Genomic DNA, 16,695 nt, shown 5'->3' with positions numbered 1-16,695 from the left:
ACGATTGATATGCATTATGACTACATTGAATCTCTTGAAAATCTAGATTCTACTAATACGTTTCGGTGTGGAAAACGTTAAATGTTGCGCGTTGGAGAATGTGTTGAAACTATTTAAGTGGACGCGATTCCAAAGCAAGTAATACATGTTTTTTATTTTATATACTCGATGTATGTGCTTATTATCATATGCATATTATTAAAATTTAAAAAAAATTTGAATATTGATTTCTTTTCGTTACACATATCCTGTGTGTATGTATGTGTGAAAATACCACATCCTTTAAATATGATAAGATGCGTCATATTTTTCTATTATTTCTCTTTTACACATCTTTCATTTTTCAATACGCGTGTTCTTTTACAAAAAATAAGATGGAATTGTGGTTTTTAATGTTTCCGTGATGGAACGATATATAAATGTGTACGGGGTAATATACTAAATAGGTACGAGTTCTTCTCACATTAGTTTTTTGAATGCCTAATATGTCAAGTGACAGCGATAACAGTTCGAACGAAAGTACGGATAGCGATCTGTCACACGTGTTTTCAGATACAGACAGCGATCTGTATTGTTATTATACTAGCGTCTGTTACCGAGTCCTATATTGTTTACATCCTGTATAAAGGAAAATAGTTGTTGAAATTTAACTACACATCATTTACGGAGAGAAATTGGAAATCAATGTTCGCGAGAGATTTTGTGAATGAAAAGCGTGGTAGTTGACAGTCACGCAAGAAGGTATGAGAGCGCAGCTTTGAAAGATGTGCAAAAAATCGATGATATTGGAAGGATTTATGAAAAAATTAAATTCGACATACCTTTAGATAGTTGTGTGAAACGTTCTGGTTTACGTGTAAGCGAGAGCAGTAATTTTTAATAAAGAGATGGATGAGAAGGTGGATGTTTTTTATCGTGCGACGAGCATCGATACAGTGGACGTATCGAATATGGGAGCAAAAATGTGACGAGTGTCTCGACTTCTTGCAGGAGACGTGTCGAAACAGTAAACATCGACGAATATCTATCGGAGTTGTAAATGCATCGCTCGAATAGCACGATTGGAAGGTTTGAGAAATGCTTTACGACAACGTTTTGAACATTGGGCTCTGGCCATGTCGAATCGCAAAAGAAAGGATTTTCGTGGAGATCGAAACAGCTTTTAATAATCGCGTACTGACTGGTGTGATGTTAAATTCGAATTATACATGAGGGATGTTGGATGGAGGTGCCACGAGAAATTATTCTGAAGAGAGCGGTAATCAATGTGCGTTCGATGGACAATGCATGTTTTGCCTGGTCGGTGATCGCCGCTCTGTACTCAGCTAAAAGTTAAGTGGATAGGGAATCGTCGTATCCGTATTATATTACTGTGCTGAATCTTGAGGGTATCGAGTTTTCCGTTACTTTAAAATAAATTACGAAATTTGAAGTTTTCAATGATATATCTATCAATGTATTTACCGAGTGAGAGAAAGGTGGGAAAAAAGATGATGGTAATCTTTCCTCTCCGTCTCATCAAAGAGAAGAAAGCAGAACATGTAAATCTGTTGTACTTGCGAGATTCAAGACGCGACAAAAACGTTATCGGTCATTTCACATGGGCTAAAACTTTGTCATGATTAATAGATTCTCAATTGAGCAAGAGTACAAAAAAGAAGTATTGGTGCGTATAGATAGGTATACTAATTGTTTTTTTTTTATATAGAGCAATAAAAATGTTGTGTAACGTGTATGAATTGTTACTTTACAGATACTCTACATTATTTTCATACGAGCGAGAAGTTGTTGCTTCATATCGTTGACTGTGCTACGACGAACGATTGTGCTATTATTCTTCCGAACGATAAGTGATTATTGTTTCAAGGTCATAATAAGAAGGAGCGACTTCTCTTTGTAGTTTATGCCAATTTGGAGTATATACTAGAGAAGAAGACCAACGATGAAGACATTTCGAGATTCACCTATCAACATCACAAAGTTTTCAGTGTAGGACATTACATACGTTGTGTATACTATGAAACTATGTCCATATACAAATCTCATCACGGCAAGGATTGCATATCGTGGTTTGTCAATGAATTATACGATTTGGCGCATCGCGCGAAAACGATATTCGATAAGAATGTGACTATGGCGGAGTTTACATCGAACGTCGAGTGGCAAAAATTTCGAGATGCGACTCACTGTCATATCTGTGAAAGACCATTCGAGGGAAGATATTTGCGCGTACGCGATCACTGTCATTTAACCGGATCTCTACGTTATAGAGGCCCTGCGCATTTATGTTGTAATTTACATTATCAAGATACGTACGTTATTCCTGTATTTTATTCTTTCATAAGTTGGCAGGTTACGCGCATTTATCATAAAAGATATTGTTAACAGTTTTGCGGGTAGGGTTAATTTGTTACCTATAATGAAAGAAAATTATATATCATTTACGAAATATGTCGTAAGGATATAGCGAAATTTAAGTGGGGAACGGATTTCACTATGTGAAACTGCGTTTTGTGGATTCGTTCAAATTTCTTAATACTAGTCTCGAGAAATTAGTATCATATCTCGACAAGAGTAAATTGAAAATCACACGATCGGAATTGACGCTGAGAATTTTGATCTTCTTATGCGTAAAGGAGTGTCTCCTTACGAGTATATTGACAGCATTGATAAGCTAAACGAGACTAGTTTACCACTGCGTGAGTTGTTTTATAGTTCGTTAACCGACGAGACTGTTTCCGACGACAATTATCAATAACGCATTGCGACGAACTTTTGGCGACGCTTTTGCATAGAGACTCTCGGCGATTACAGCGATTTGTATCTTAAGACAGACGTGCTTTTATTAGTAGATGTTTTCGAAAATTTTCGTGATATTGAGAGTTACACTTAGAGTTATTATTACACTTTACCGGGATATACGTGGAACGCTATGTTGAAATACACCGGTATTCAATTCGAATTGCTCACCGACATCGATATGGTGATGTTTGTGGAACGTGGTATACGCGGTGGTTTAAGTCAATGTTCACATAGGTATGCGCGAGCTAATAACAAGTATAATGCATCTTCGTTCGATCCTTCGGAACCCTCGACGTACCTCATGTACTTCGATGTGAATAATTTGTTGAGCGACGTCCGAATCTTTACCGTACAGAGAATTTCAATGGGTCGATGACGTCGAGCGCTTTGATGTAACATCTATGTCGTCAGACTCCATTATCTAGATCTGTTATACTCTAGAAGTCGATCTTGCGTATCCGCAAAGCGTTCATGACGCTCATACTGACCTTCCATTCTGTCCCACTCGCGAACAGCCTCCCGGAAAATAAAATGATAAACTGTTGGCCACTGTTTACAATAAGGAGCGCTATGTCGTGTACTATCGCAATTTACAACAATGCATTCCGCATGGATTATACGTGAAAATAATTCATCGAATATTACGATTCGCACAATCCCCATGGCTTCGCGGATATATCGAACTTAATATTGTACAAGATTTAAAATGCTCGCGAATAACGAATTTGGGAAGAATCTTTACAAATTGATGAATAATGCGGTATTTGGAAAAACGGTGGAGAACATACGCGATCATGTTGACGTTCGACTTATTGTTGGGATGGGAGATACGGTGCGGAAGCGATGACAGCGAAACCGAATTTTCACAGTAGAAGTATTGTATTTTTTCTGAAAATCTAATTGCTGTCGAATTGCGCAAACTCGAGGTAAAATTGAATAAACCGATATACGATGTCTGTTCAAAAAGTATCGCGAATTTTGAATTTCCGCGGGTTACGTATATTCGATTTTCGATTTTTTTGTGGCGTTATGTTGGTACTCATGTCTCTCACTTATGCCGACAAGTTCGGCCATTTTGAATGTTCAGTTAATTTTTGACAGCTGCTTTGCTTGCACGTGTTTTGGCTCGTCTTTGATTTTTGCCTATTCCAAAAAATGGATCAAAGAATCTGTATCAAATTTTGTGTGAAAAACAAAATTAAGTGCGCGGACGCATTCCGAATGTTGACTGTGGCATATGGTGAAGCTACCTTGGACCGAAGCAACGTTTATCGGTGGTACAAAATGTTCTCAGAGGGCCGAGAAGATGTGAACGACGAAGAACGTGCCGGACGCCCGAGCACGTCAACAACAGAAGAAAACATTGATGAAGTGAAGAAAATAGTATTGGCCAATCGGAACGGTCAATAAGGAATATTACCTGCAAGTTATGCGCAATTTGCGCGAAGCAATCCGCCAGAAACGCCTGGATTTATGGAAGAACAAAAATTGGCTTTTGCACCATGATAACGCCCTTGCTCACACATCGTTGCTTGTGCGCGAATTTTTGACCAAAAACAACACACTAATACAGCCGCCGTATTCCCTAGATCTGGCCCCCTGTGACTTTTTCTTGTTCCCGAACTGAAGAGGCCCATGATAGGACGACGCTACGCTACGATTGAGGAGATAAAGACGGCATCGAAGGAGGAGCTGAACAAGATCACAAAAAATATTTTTTGAAGTGCTTCGAGGATTGGAAAAAACGTTGGCACAAGTGTATAATATCTGATGGGGATTACTTTGAAGGGGACAAAATAGATATTCATGAATAAATAAATAATTTTTGAAAAAACACAAAATTTGCGATACTTTTTGAACAGACCTCGTACGTAGGTATGTGCATTCTCGAAATATCTAAGTTGCGTCTACATGAATTTCACTATGAGTACATAATACCATTGTATCGCGATAAATGTAAGATTATGTACACGGACACTGACAGCTTGATTTATCTTCTGGAGTATGAGAATGTATACGAGGACATCAAGGGTGATATCTCGAGATTTGACATGAGTGATTATCCTGAGAGAAATGCATATGATATTCCACGCGTTAATAATAAAATACCCGGTTTGATGAAAGATGAAAATGCTGGTGAGATTATGATGGAATTCATAGGACTCAGAGCGAAAATGTACGCATTGAGAGTGATCGGAAAGAGCGATATGAAAAGAATAAAGGGTGTCAAGAAAAACGTAGTCACAAAAACGATCACTTTCGACGATTATGCGCGATGTTTGAACAATGTAATGATACAGTCGAGACGTCAGTCGTGCATACGATCGACATTGCACGAGATTTACACAGTGTCTGAATTGAAGCTCGCTCTTAGTCCGTATGATGATAAGCGGTACGTCATACCGAATCGGTCACTACTCTATCTTGGGGACATTATAAAATACCTTTGTAATGTGTGTGTGTGCTGTATTTTTTATTGTAATAAATAAAAAGTTACAATACATTCGTTTTATCTATCCAAGAATTATGTGAACTATCCATTCCTAAGCATTTCACGTACACTATTTCCTCATTTGCGTAGTATTTTTTCCACAAGATAAACGTCAGGATTAGAGACTCGCTGTAATTCGGGTTCGTAGAATCCACCAGCTATCGGCTTCCCTTGATAATCTTTCAGTAGATACGTTGCAGGATACGTTGTGTTTTAACGATGTAGAAAATCTCGGTAGACCAATTAAGTGTATAACCCTTTTCAAAAATTGTGAATTTACTATACGTACTGAATCGCCTATCTTGAATTTCGTTGGAGCGGCAATTTTTATTTGACTGTATACCGTCGACAAGTGTCGTTTTGCAACGATGGATGTTACGTCTATCGGTCGCATCCCAATAATTCAATGTTTACGATGATTATAATCTGACAATAGACGCGGTAGCTCGTCGATCCATTTGTACGAGCTGTTTAACGTGAACGTTTTCCACATGTTATTCTGGAGTATACGATTAAATCGTTCCACTACCGACGCTTTCATCACCGAATACGTCGAATAATGATTTATGTTGTATCTCTTCACAATTTTTTTTTGCATGGTAGTGTTGTAAAATTCCTTTCCTTGATCCGTCTACAGGTTTCATGGGTATTGTTTGTCGGCTACGTCGCTTTCGTTCTTGCTCTTGAGTGGTAGAGCCCATGCGTATTTACTCAAAACATAACTGTTAAAATGTAATTGCAACCTTTATTGAATCGCGCGTAAGGACTCATCTCGACTGCGTCGGCTTGCCATAAATCATCGCGATCGTGCACCACGACGTGGAAAATTTCTTCGCGCGGGTGCGTGGAGTTCTTTCACGAGTTTTCGTTTCTCGACACTCATCTCTCTCTGTTATGACAGGAAACGAGCTTTTGCGCATATCTTTTAAATCTTCCTATCCGTAGATGCGATTAATTAACTGTAGATGTGTTTAAATACCTAGACACCTCGATTCAGATGCTGAATCTCGTTCTCGTTACACACTTTCGTCGATATTGTTGACGCAGATCACTTACATCGCGATGCAGCATCTGAATATTGTTAGACACTTTCTAAAGCGCGCGTACGATCATATCTCTCCCTGTCGTTTTAAATAATTTCTTCAATATCTCATTAGTCACTACATTTTTCATTCGTACAGTTACATGTCGAGTCAGACGTGTAATAGCGTCAGATACCTTTTTTTCCGTATCGCTACGCACTTTTAAATTATCTTTCTGCATATCCTGAAGCGCGCGCACGATTATATCTCTCCCTCGTTTTAAAAAATTTGTCTAACGTCTCCTTCGTCATCATATTATTTATTTGTTGATGTAGATCAGTTACACTTCGTTGAATTTCGTTAGTCTCTAACATCTCTTTTGTCGTCATATTATGCATTTGTTGATGCAGATCAGTTATACCATGCTGAATCTCGTTAGACACTTTCGTTGATAGCGCGCTTGCACTTTTCGAGACTTCTTCCACGTTGTTTCGTACTTTTTCCATATCGTTCGAGATATCTTTCTGCGTATTCTGAAGCGCGCGTACGATTATATCGCTCCCTGTCGTTTTAAACGATTTCTCCGATATCTCATTAGTCACTATTTTTCATTCGTACAGTTACATCTCGATTCAGATGCTGAATCTCGTCAGACATCCTCGTCACGTTCTTTTCCACGTTTCTTCGCACCTTCTCCACATCGCTATGCACTTCCTGTGTATCTCTCCTAATCGTTCTATTATAAATGATTCCTCGATCTCGTTTCGCGAATCTCGAAGCGTGCGTTCGACGTAGGTTTTGTTTACCACATCGGTGTCGAATTCCGGTGCAGCTACGTGTTCTATTTTTCGTTTCTTCGCGTCGTAATGATTCGGATTCAGACAGAGCCCACTATCGTGTACGTAATTTCGTAAAGTTTCTATCGATGATCGCGACTTTTTGATTTCGTCTCTCCTCATAGGCATATCAAATTTATTCACAGACATCATATCGAGTTCGCGCGAACCTGACCACTGTCGCGGTTTTTGTCACAACGATTCAATTTATAATTAATCCAGCTTCGCGAAGTTCTTCGATTATCAATAATATTTCGTTGTCGTGAGCGTCATTACCCGCTTGACGAGAAGCATCGAGCAATTGAAGACGATCCACCACTCGTTGGGATCGTCTCAATGAACGTAATCTATTTCATTTCAGTCAATTTCGTAGCAAATGGTATATTTGTCTTTATACCTGAACTAATACTCGTGCCACTGGTTTTATGAGTAACTAAGAGCAGGCGATAATGTTTTTGTATTTGTGTCCCTTGTTACCTCTCAATAGGCATTTTGACGTTATTGTCACGTCTGTGAACATTCGTCGTCAATAATATATGTTTGTACGTTTGTTTATCATTCTCGGTGTAGCGTCGTTGGAATCTTCTTGAAGATCAGCTCGTATTGACCTGGTGTACCTTTGTACACTCCGTCTATCATTATAGTGTCGTCCGTATCTACGTCAAATTTTTTATTACCTAACATCGTACCGTTTTCATCAAAATAAACACCGTAGACAAGATCGATTTTGTTTCTTGCATTACCAGTTAAAAGAGTATTCACATATACTTGTCCTACCGGTCCTAACTGATTTTGCAATCTCTGACGACCTTGAGGTGTGCTCAACACTTTTCTGATAGACGTTTCAAGCGATGGATCATCACCGATTTTAAAAACTTCTTTGTCGTGCAAGTCAAAAGAAGTTGTTGTTGTTGTTGTTGTTATTGTTGTGATTCTATTGGTGTGGAATGAATTATGGACGAATCAGACATGACGTTTGATCGTTTTTTTTTATTTTGTTTGTTCCATGAAAGACGCTGGAGAGTAATTTGTGTTGGAATTGCATCATTATCATCGTCGTCGTTGTCGTTATCATCATCCTCATCATCGCTGTAGTTACGTTTATTCTTTTGCTTATTTTCCATAAACTTAGTTTTAAATGGTTTACCTCCACGTTCAGTGTTTCCAGCAATTTATTTCAACAGTTCGATAATAGGTTTTAATTGTTTCTCCAGAACGATCTCATTCTCCATTATACCGGTCTTCAATGCTCTGTGTTTCTTACGAATCGACGCGCGTGTCTTCGCTGTCGATCAGTTTCGCTGTTTTCTCCCGTTCAAAAATACTTTTCGTTCTGACCATCTTATCGTAACGTCAAAGAAGTACTGTTCACTTTTTTTTCACAAAACACTACAGATGATTTTTTTACATTACAGCGAAATCGTTGAATCCTCATTTGTATCTACCGTTGCGTAATGCGCTATCTTTGTCTATTACCATAAAACCGTATTTGTGTTGCCAACATAAATGGCACAACATGCAAAAATTCTCATATATTCTCATATATGTTCACGTGATCGTTATAAATGTGTTTAAAGTTAATACCATCTTGTTTAAATAGTATCAAAAAATTTGGATTATCGCGTAACAAATGTTTCGATATTTTTGCATACGTCTGACAGAGATAAAAACAATCAATGTTCGTATGTCGACCCATAGAAAAATATTCTCTAATAGTATTCTGATTATCACAAGCCACATCATCGAATACGAATATTGAATTGGGAAGTGCCTCCTTCGGTAGTATGACGTCACGATTGTTGGAAATGCGTAGTAGCCGATACCATTTATCGATTTGAGTAGTTCTTCCAAATATAGATATTTTGGTTGAAAGAGAGATTTCGAATACACGTACACGTTTTCGAAACGTACACCATGTGGACTTTCTATCAAACTTATCAAAGCGTTTGTTTTACCACAGTTGGACGGTCCACAGATGATGCAATGAATTGTATTCGGTAGTAAAGGGCCGTGCCTACGAATCTCTCCAACCGTTTCATCAGACGTTTCATTAGTCGCGTCTTGCGGTCGAGATTCGACACTCCTATCACTCGTGATTATCGTACGAATCGCATGTACTCGTGTAACGCGCGTGCGCGATGTAAAGCGAGCGAGTTTTTCGACACTATTTATATCCCCGAGCAGGCGCTCGATTCGCACAGTTTACTGTAAAGAGCGGTCGTTGTTGTTATCGCAAAAATTTTTCTTACTAACGGATAAACGTGGGATTCTCGAGTTTACCGCCGAGCAATTGCAATACCGAAGATTATTCTTCTACAGGAATTTGAGAATTATGTAGAGCTACTGTGGAATCGATTACTCGAACATTTAAAAACGGATCCTGAAGTGCAACGCTGTCGTCTATGTATTACAATCGTTCGTGGCAACGAACACACATAGACAGTCCGCCACCACTTATCAAAAATTGCGACATACTCGTATGTCGTTGTCGTATGGGATAAGATAGCGTGGAGGGGAATGATTCCTGTGTATGGTGCAGGTTTATTTGACAAGATAATAAACGCGCTTCCGTTTGAAGTACATATACCTGGTTATCAATTTTGTGGATCCGGTACTCGTCTCGCGAAAAGACTAGCGCGTGGTGATCGAAGTATCAATCGATTAGACGCGGCGTGTCGTGAACATGATATCGCTTATTCGCGAAGCAACGATCTCGCCGATCGTCACATTGTCGATCGAGTTCTCGCCGAAAGAGCACGCGAACGTATAACAGCGAGTGATTCGACGTTTGGTGAGAAAGCTGCCGCAACCGCTGTATGGGCAGCTATGAAAGCAAAAACGAAATTAGGGATGGGTATAAAAAGAAGAAAAAAAACGAAAAGAGATTACTTCCGGTAACGAAACGTGGAGGTTTCCTACCGATTTTTCCAATGTTAGGTGCACTCGGATCTTTGATCGGTGGAGCGGCGAGCGTAGCAAGAGTTGTAAGCGATCGCAAAGCCGCTCGACATCAGGCGGAAGGTCGCGGACTGTATCTAGCGCCCTACAAACGTGATGGTAGTGGTGTGAGGAAAAGAAAGGCATAAAGTAAAAAAAACATTGTGGAAGGAAACGTTAGAGATTCTTAAAATACCGCTCTCCGGTATCACAACGAACGAATAGATGAGCCGTGCGGCGTATCGTTTGCGTTTACCATTCTTCAGAAGTGTGTTTATGCGTGACGCATTACCGACGAAACCGCATCGTAATGAAAGCGGTATCGTAAATCTCGATAATTCAGAAAATGGCACACACTGGGTTGCTTATGCGAAAAAAGGAAATAACGCCGTTTGTTTCGATGGTTTTGGCAATCTTAGACCGTCAAGGGAACTCGAACACTATCTCGGAAGCAACGTAACATATAATCATCGCTCTTATCAAACGTTCGATCAGAGTATTTGTGGTTAATTGTGTCTACGATTTCTTCGAGAAATAGATTGGAGGAAAAAATATACCTAATAATATGTTGTGTAAGTCATCTCAGTTCAGCGTTTACCTTCGATTACATTATGTCGTTGACTCTTACGTTAACTGGAACAACCAGTGTCCTCACGGCGAGTTATTTCCCTGCATTGGATTTAAGTAATGGTGAATACGAATTAGGTCTTATGAATTTTGAAACGTACACGCGATACCGAATGTTACTTCCACGAATAATAAATTCTACTTCGATACCGACGATAAAATAATCACGATTCCCGAAGGATCGTACGAATTGAGTGCTATAAACAAGTATCTGAAAGCTGCTATTCGTCACATACGACGACGAACGCTTAACGATAAAGATAATAATGACGATGAGTACATATTCGACGACGACGACGGTGACGATAGTACTCATAAAGAAGAGATACTGATTCTTCGAGCTAATGAGAATACTATGAGAAGCGAGATCAAATGTGCGTACCAAATAAATTTTATGACACCGAATAACATCAATTCGCTATTAGGTTATTCAAAATCTCGCGTAATACAACCAAACAAGTAGTCTGATAAACCTGTAAACATTATGAATGTAACTATAATTCGTATAGATTGCAACATTACTTCGGGTGCGTACAACAACGATAAACCAGCACATACAATACACGAATTCGCGGTGAACTTGGATATATTTAAATTGTCCGATACTCCTACACACGTCATTTATCTCCCAGTCGTCGCGCGAAACATTACCGATATAACGATACGTATAGTGGTCAAAACGGACAATTGATAAACCTTCGTGGAGAAGAGATATCGATTCGACTTCATATACGACGCAGACGATAAAAAATATGCTCCCGAACGAAAGATGCTCGTTCTAAACGAGTCGCACGATTGTAAGAATACATCCACCACAATCATACCGCAGACGTCGCAATTATCATTGCTTACCGAACGATACGTTGGAAAAAAGCAGAGAGAAACAGAAAACAGATTGAACGCTGCGAACGTCGCATTTTTACGATCCCTGGGATTCGTCGTGAAAAATAAGTCGCGATATTCTAAATATAGGAGGTGAGCTCATCTTCGATGATCGTATCGTTAAGATCGAGACTCACACTTACAACCCATACGCTAACACCACATTCGGATACAGCGATGAAATACGAATACTCGTACCTATACAACACCAGGATCTGTACACATTACCGTGAGAGTTTTCTCTACGTCGAGGGAAAATTTTCAACGAAAAAACGAGATGGAAATACATCCGAAGAACATCCTCCACGACGATCGAATAATTGCGTCGCGTTCATGTTCGATGAGATTCGGTACGAGTTAGACGGTGTGGAAATCGATAGATCTAGAAACGTTGGTATTACCAGTAGTACGATCAAAAATTTCGTATTGTTAACCACTAGCAAGAGCATAACGTTAGAAAATGCAAGATGGGACGGCACAGTGCACTTATTTCGCACATCGCCATCCGAGGATTTCAACTTTTGCGTATCACTCAACACACTCCTAGGATTTTGCGAGGATTACAAACGCATAGTAATAAACGCGCGATACGAACTTATCCTGATACGTGCGCGTAACGATAACAATTGCGTTGTGGCGCACGAATCGACGGAACCTAAAATCACGCTATTGAAGATACAATTGAAAATGCCACATGTAGTGCTAAACGATGTCAATAAATTATCACTTTTGCGAACGTTGGAAGGTGGACGATATCTCAGTATGTGTTTGCGATCGTGGGACCTGTATGAATTTCCTCTACTTCAAAGCACAACGAAGCATTCGTGGGCTGTTAAAACAACATCGCAATTGGAAAAACTGCGATACGTAATTTTTGCGCTTTAAACTGGAAAAAGAAACGTACCGTCGCAAAATGGTTCGCAATTCGACGTATGTAATCTCACTAATGTGAAACTTTTTCTAAATTCTGATTTTTATCCTTACGATGATATGAATTTAGATTTCAAACACAAGAAAGCCGCTATACTCTACGATATATGTATATGTAAAATTTCAAAAAACATACTACGGTTACAACAATCACGATGCTATGTTATCTATCGGGGAATTTCTTGTACACGGTCCATTCGTAGTGATTGATTATTTTCGCCAAAACGAATCGATAAAAAGCGCTACTGTGGATATTCGTACAAAATTCGAATATAAGGAAAATATTCCACTGAACACCACAGCTTATTGTCTTATTATTCACGATAAGGTGATAGAATACAATCCATTGACTAATGTTATTCGCAAAATTGTATAATATTTTTTTCAAGCTCTCCTTCTTTATCAAATTTTACACAATATCACATTGTAATGTAAAACACATATGGGTAATTCTTTTACAAACCGAACGGATTTTGATGAAAATTAATCGGCACTTCTTCGATTTGACTGAAACTTTTTTTACGGATTCTATGTCGAAAAAAAAGAGATACGTGTCCGAGGAATTTTTTTTTATTTGCATATTTTCGATAATACAAGTGATCGAACATTTGAGAATGGCAAGTTTTTTGGCTTGGAGACTCATTTTCATAAATCCATAGGTCCGAATCTTTAAGAGCTACAAAATTTTCACCAATTGCACTTTTGTAGCTGAAGGACTGAACTGTAAGAAAAAAATTTTTTTTACAAAAAATACTAACAAATTTATATTGTTATTAACAATTTAATTGTTTAAATCGATTTTTAACAAACGCCCCCAAAACGAATCAAGTTTTTAGTATTTTTATCGCATTCTCCGTCAAATTTTACGTCAAAAACATGTTTTCAAAATATGGTACCTTTTCAATTATTATTGTTAAAATATTAATTTATATAGCGCGTAACGGCCAAAAAAACGGTTTTTTGCTAATAAAACGAAATCTGTAACTCGTATCAAAAAAAGTTAAATGTAAAAGTTGTAGATAATTGACAGATCTACAACTTTTCTCGAAAATTTTTTTTGACATAACCTCAAAATTTTAAATTAAATTGCAAAAAATGTTAAAAATCAGCTTTGTAACAATTATTTCTTGACAATTTGCATAAAAAAAAGTTTATGGGTAATTAATTTCGAATCGAATCTCCTGACATGTTAGAAAACCAATCTTGATTGAAAAAAAATTATTATGAAGCGTTGAAAAAAAAATCCATCCAGTGCGTAACTTTGACATGTGGGATTTATTTTATATTTTGAAATTATGTATTTTTTGGAACTTCGTTTCTTAGCATTCATAATTATTTCTCCAATGGTTTTTTGGTTTAATATTGGTTTTTTAATTTTTGCATATTTTTAAAATTTCGCGGGGAAGTCCGCCTAAAGTGAGATCCGTAATCCATAGTGATCTATTATTATTTATCAAAGTCTTTCATGGCAGTGGTGGCTAATACAACCAACAGGGCGATATTACATGACGCACTGGATAGATTTTTTTTTCAAAGCTTGATAATAATTTTTTTTCAATCAAGATTGGTTTTCTAACATGTCAGGAGATTCGATTCGAAATTAATTACCCATAAACTTTTTTTTATGCAAATTGTCAAGAAATAATTGTTACAAAGCTGATTTTTAACATTTTTTGCAATTTAATTTAAAATTTTGAGGTTATGTCAAAAAAAATTTTCGAGAAAAGTTGTAGATCTGTCAATTATCTACAACTTTTACATTTAACTTTTTTTGATACGAGTTACAGATTTCGTTTTATTAGCAAAAAACCGTTTTTTTGGCCGTTACGCGCTATATAAATTAATATTTTAACAATAATAATTGAAAAGGTACCATATTTTGAAAACATGTTTTTGACGTAAAATTTGACGGAGAATGCGATAAAAATACTAAAAACTTGATTCGTTTTGGGGGCGTTTGTTAAAAATCGATTTAAACAATTAAATTGTTAATAACAATATAAATTTGTTAGTATTTTTTGTAAAAAAAATTTTTTTCTTACAGTTCAGTCCTTCAGCTACAAAAGTGCAATTGGTGAAAATTTTGTAGCTCTTAAAGATTCGGACCTATGGATTTATGAAAATGAGTCTCCAAGCCAAAAAACTTGCCATTCTCAAATGTTCGATCACTTGTATTATCGAAAATATGCAAATAAAAAAAAATTCCTCGGACACGTATCTCTTTTTTTTCGACATAGAATCCGTAAAAAAAGTTTCAGTCAAATCGAAGAAGTGCCGATTAATTTTCATCAAAATCCGTTCGGTTTGTAAAAGAATTACCCATATTCCGTTAAATATATTATTATAAAATCGTTAAACTCAACGTAGAGGACATTTTAGCCATTCAACAACTCTATGGAATTAAAAATCCAAGACTAACAACAACTACACAACCACCAACGTCAACTACCAAAATTACGACAAATAAATCCAAGTACGTAGATCTCTATACTTTACAATATGTGGATACGGTGTTGGTATTATGTCATCGAATATTCGTCACGTATCAACGCTACGTATGGTCGATAAATATAGATGATACAAAGTATGACGGACCACACGTACTTAACACAAGCTACATGAATTTCCTTCCGGATAATTTCTCCTTATCAGCCGCATATCAAAGGCCTTCGGGTGAAATAGTATTGTTTGTAAATAATATAGTTTACATGGTCGAGTATCCCAGTTTCAAATTGAAAGAAGGTTGGCCATCTCTCGAGTCTAGGATTTCCCCCGAACGCTTTGATCGATACCGTAATAAATACTAACAGAGGACAAATCTATGCAATTTTCAATAATAACGATGTGGTGCAGATAGACGAATGTAGTATGAGTGTTCGCTCATATCAATTGTTACAAGCGGTATTCCCAGGAATACCGTTAGCTCCGATGGCATTCCGATATATGGATGGTAATCTGTACTTTGCCAAAAAACAACAGATTTACAAATTTAACGAGTTCACGAGAACCGTAACAGAGGCTGATAAATTTAATATAAACGTACTCAACGTCGAATATTCGAAAGACGGATTATTGCAACAAATGCAGGATATCTTAGGTCGACTAATTCGATCGAGTAATACATATTGACAAAACACAATGAGAAATAAGACGAAGAAGGAGGAGGAAAGGATAGAAGGACATATATAATAAATACTATAATAGTTTTAAACGATCAGTATGAAAGGAACAATCATTCCGACAACATCGTTTGTACGCACTTTTCAAGCTTTTCGATCGTGAGGACGATACTGCGAAAAAAAATACACAAAAAGTGCTCAACAATGCGGATATCGAAAATTATATCATGGAACAGAACGATTGTAATGAACGAAGCGCGAAGAAGAAGAAAACATTCGACTATTTAACTGGTGAAAATCCAGATAAATAAAACAAATCAAATAAGTAGGTATTTTTTTTCTTTGCGTCTATTTTTTCCATCTACTAATTTTTTTCTTTAATTACAGACATCAAATCACATATCGTCCTATCGTACGCATTCTCGAAAGAAGATATCCGTTAACTGTAACTGGCTACAAATACTTGAACATTGGTATCAATGTCAAACTCCCTTCTGATGTAATCATCATTTTGGGGGATTGTCACGGTAAAGAGATCCCGCTTTCATCGGACATCCAGAGAGAATTTCTCGAACAAAAACACGTCATTTTGTTCCTTTTGCAGTACGATTAGAATAATAGAGGAATACATGCGCCGTCTCCAATGTACGTTGTAAATCTAACATTACGTTTCGGACGAATCAATAATCTACTGCGTTTAGAAACAAGTACAGCTCGTCTATCCATGTCGAAAAGCACTGTACTTAATATATTTAATCTCGAATACTGTGTAAATCGTTTCATTTTCTCCGCAATGATTGATAATGTCGACAAAAAATTTTGACGACTTCTCGCTATCGCGTCCACTGTCACGAAATCTGCTAAAAACGATGTATGATAACGAATCCTTCGACCGCAACGACATACTTGATTGCGAGTTGATCGCTTTGGTTTTCGGAGAGCATTAATTGTATATGTCATTTAATACTAACAATAAAGCTATATTTTAAAATATTTTAAAAAGGTCTTTTATATCCCTACCTTTATATATATATATATATATATATATA

Source organism: Trachymyrmex septentrionalis, unplaced genomic scaffold (genome assembly GCF_001594115.1).
Source record: "Trachymyrmex septentrionalis isolate Tsep2-gDNA-1 unplaced genomic scaffold, Tsep1.0 scaffold54, whole genome shotgun sequence".
In the NCBI taxonomy this organism is placed as follows: Eukaryota; Metazoa; Arthropoda; class Insecta; order Hymenoptera; family Formicidae; genus Trachymyrmex; species Trachymyrmex septentrionalis.
This window is presented reverse-complemented; position numbering follows the sequence as displayed.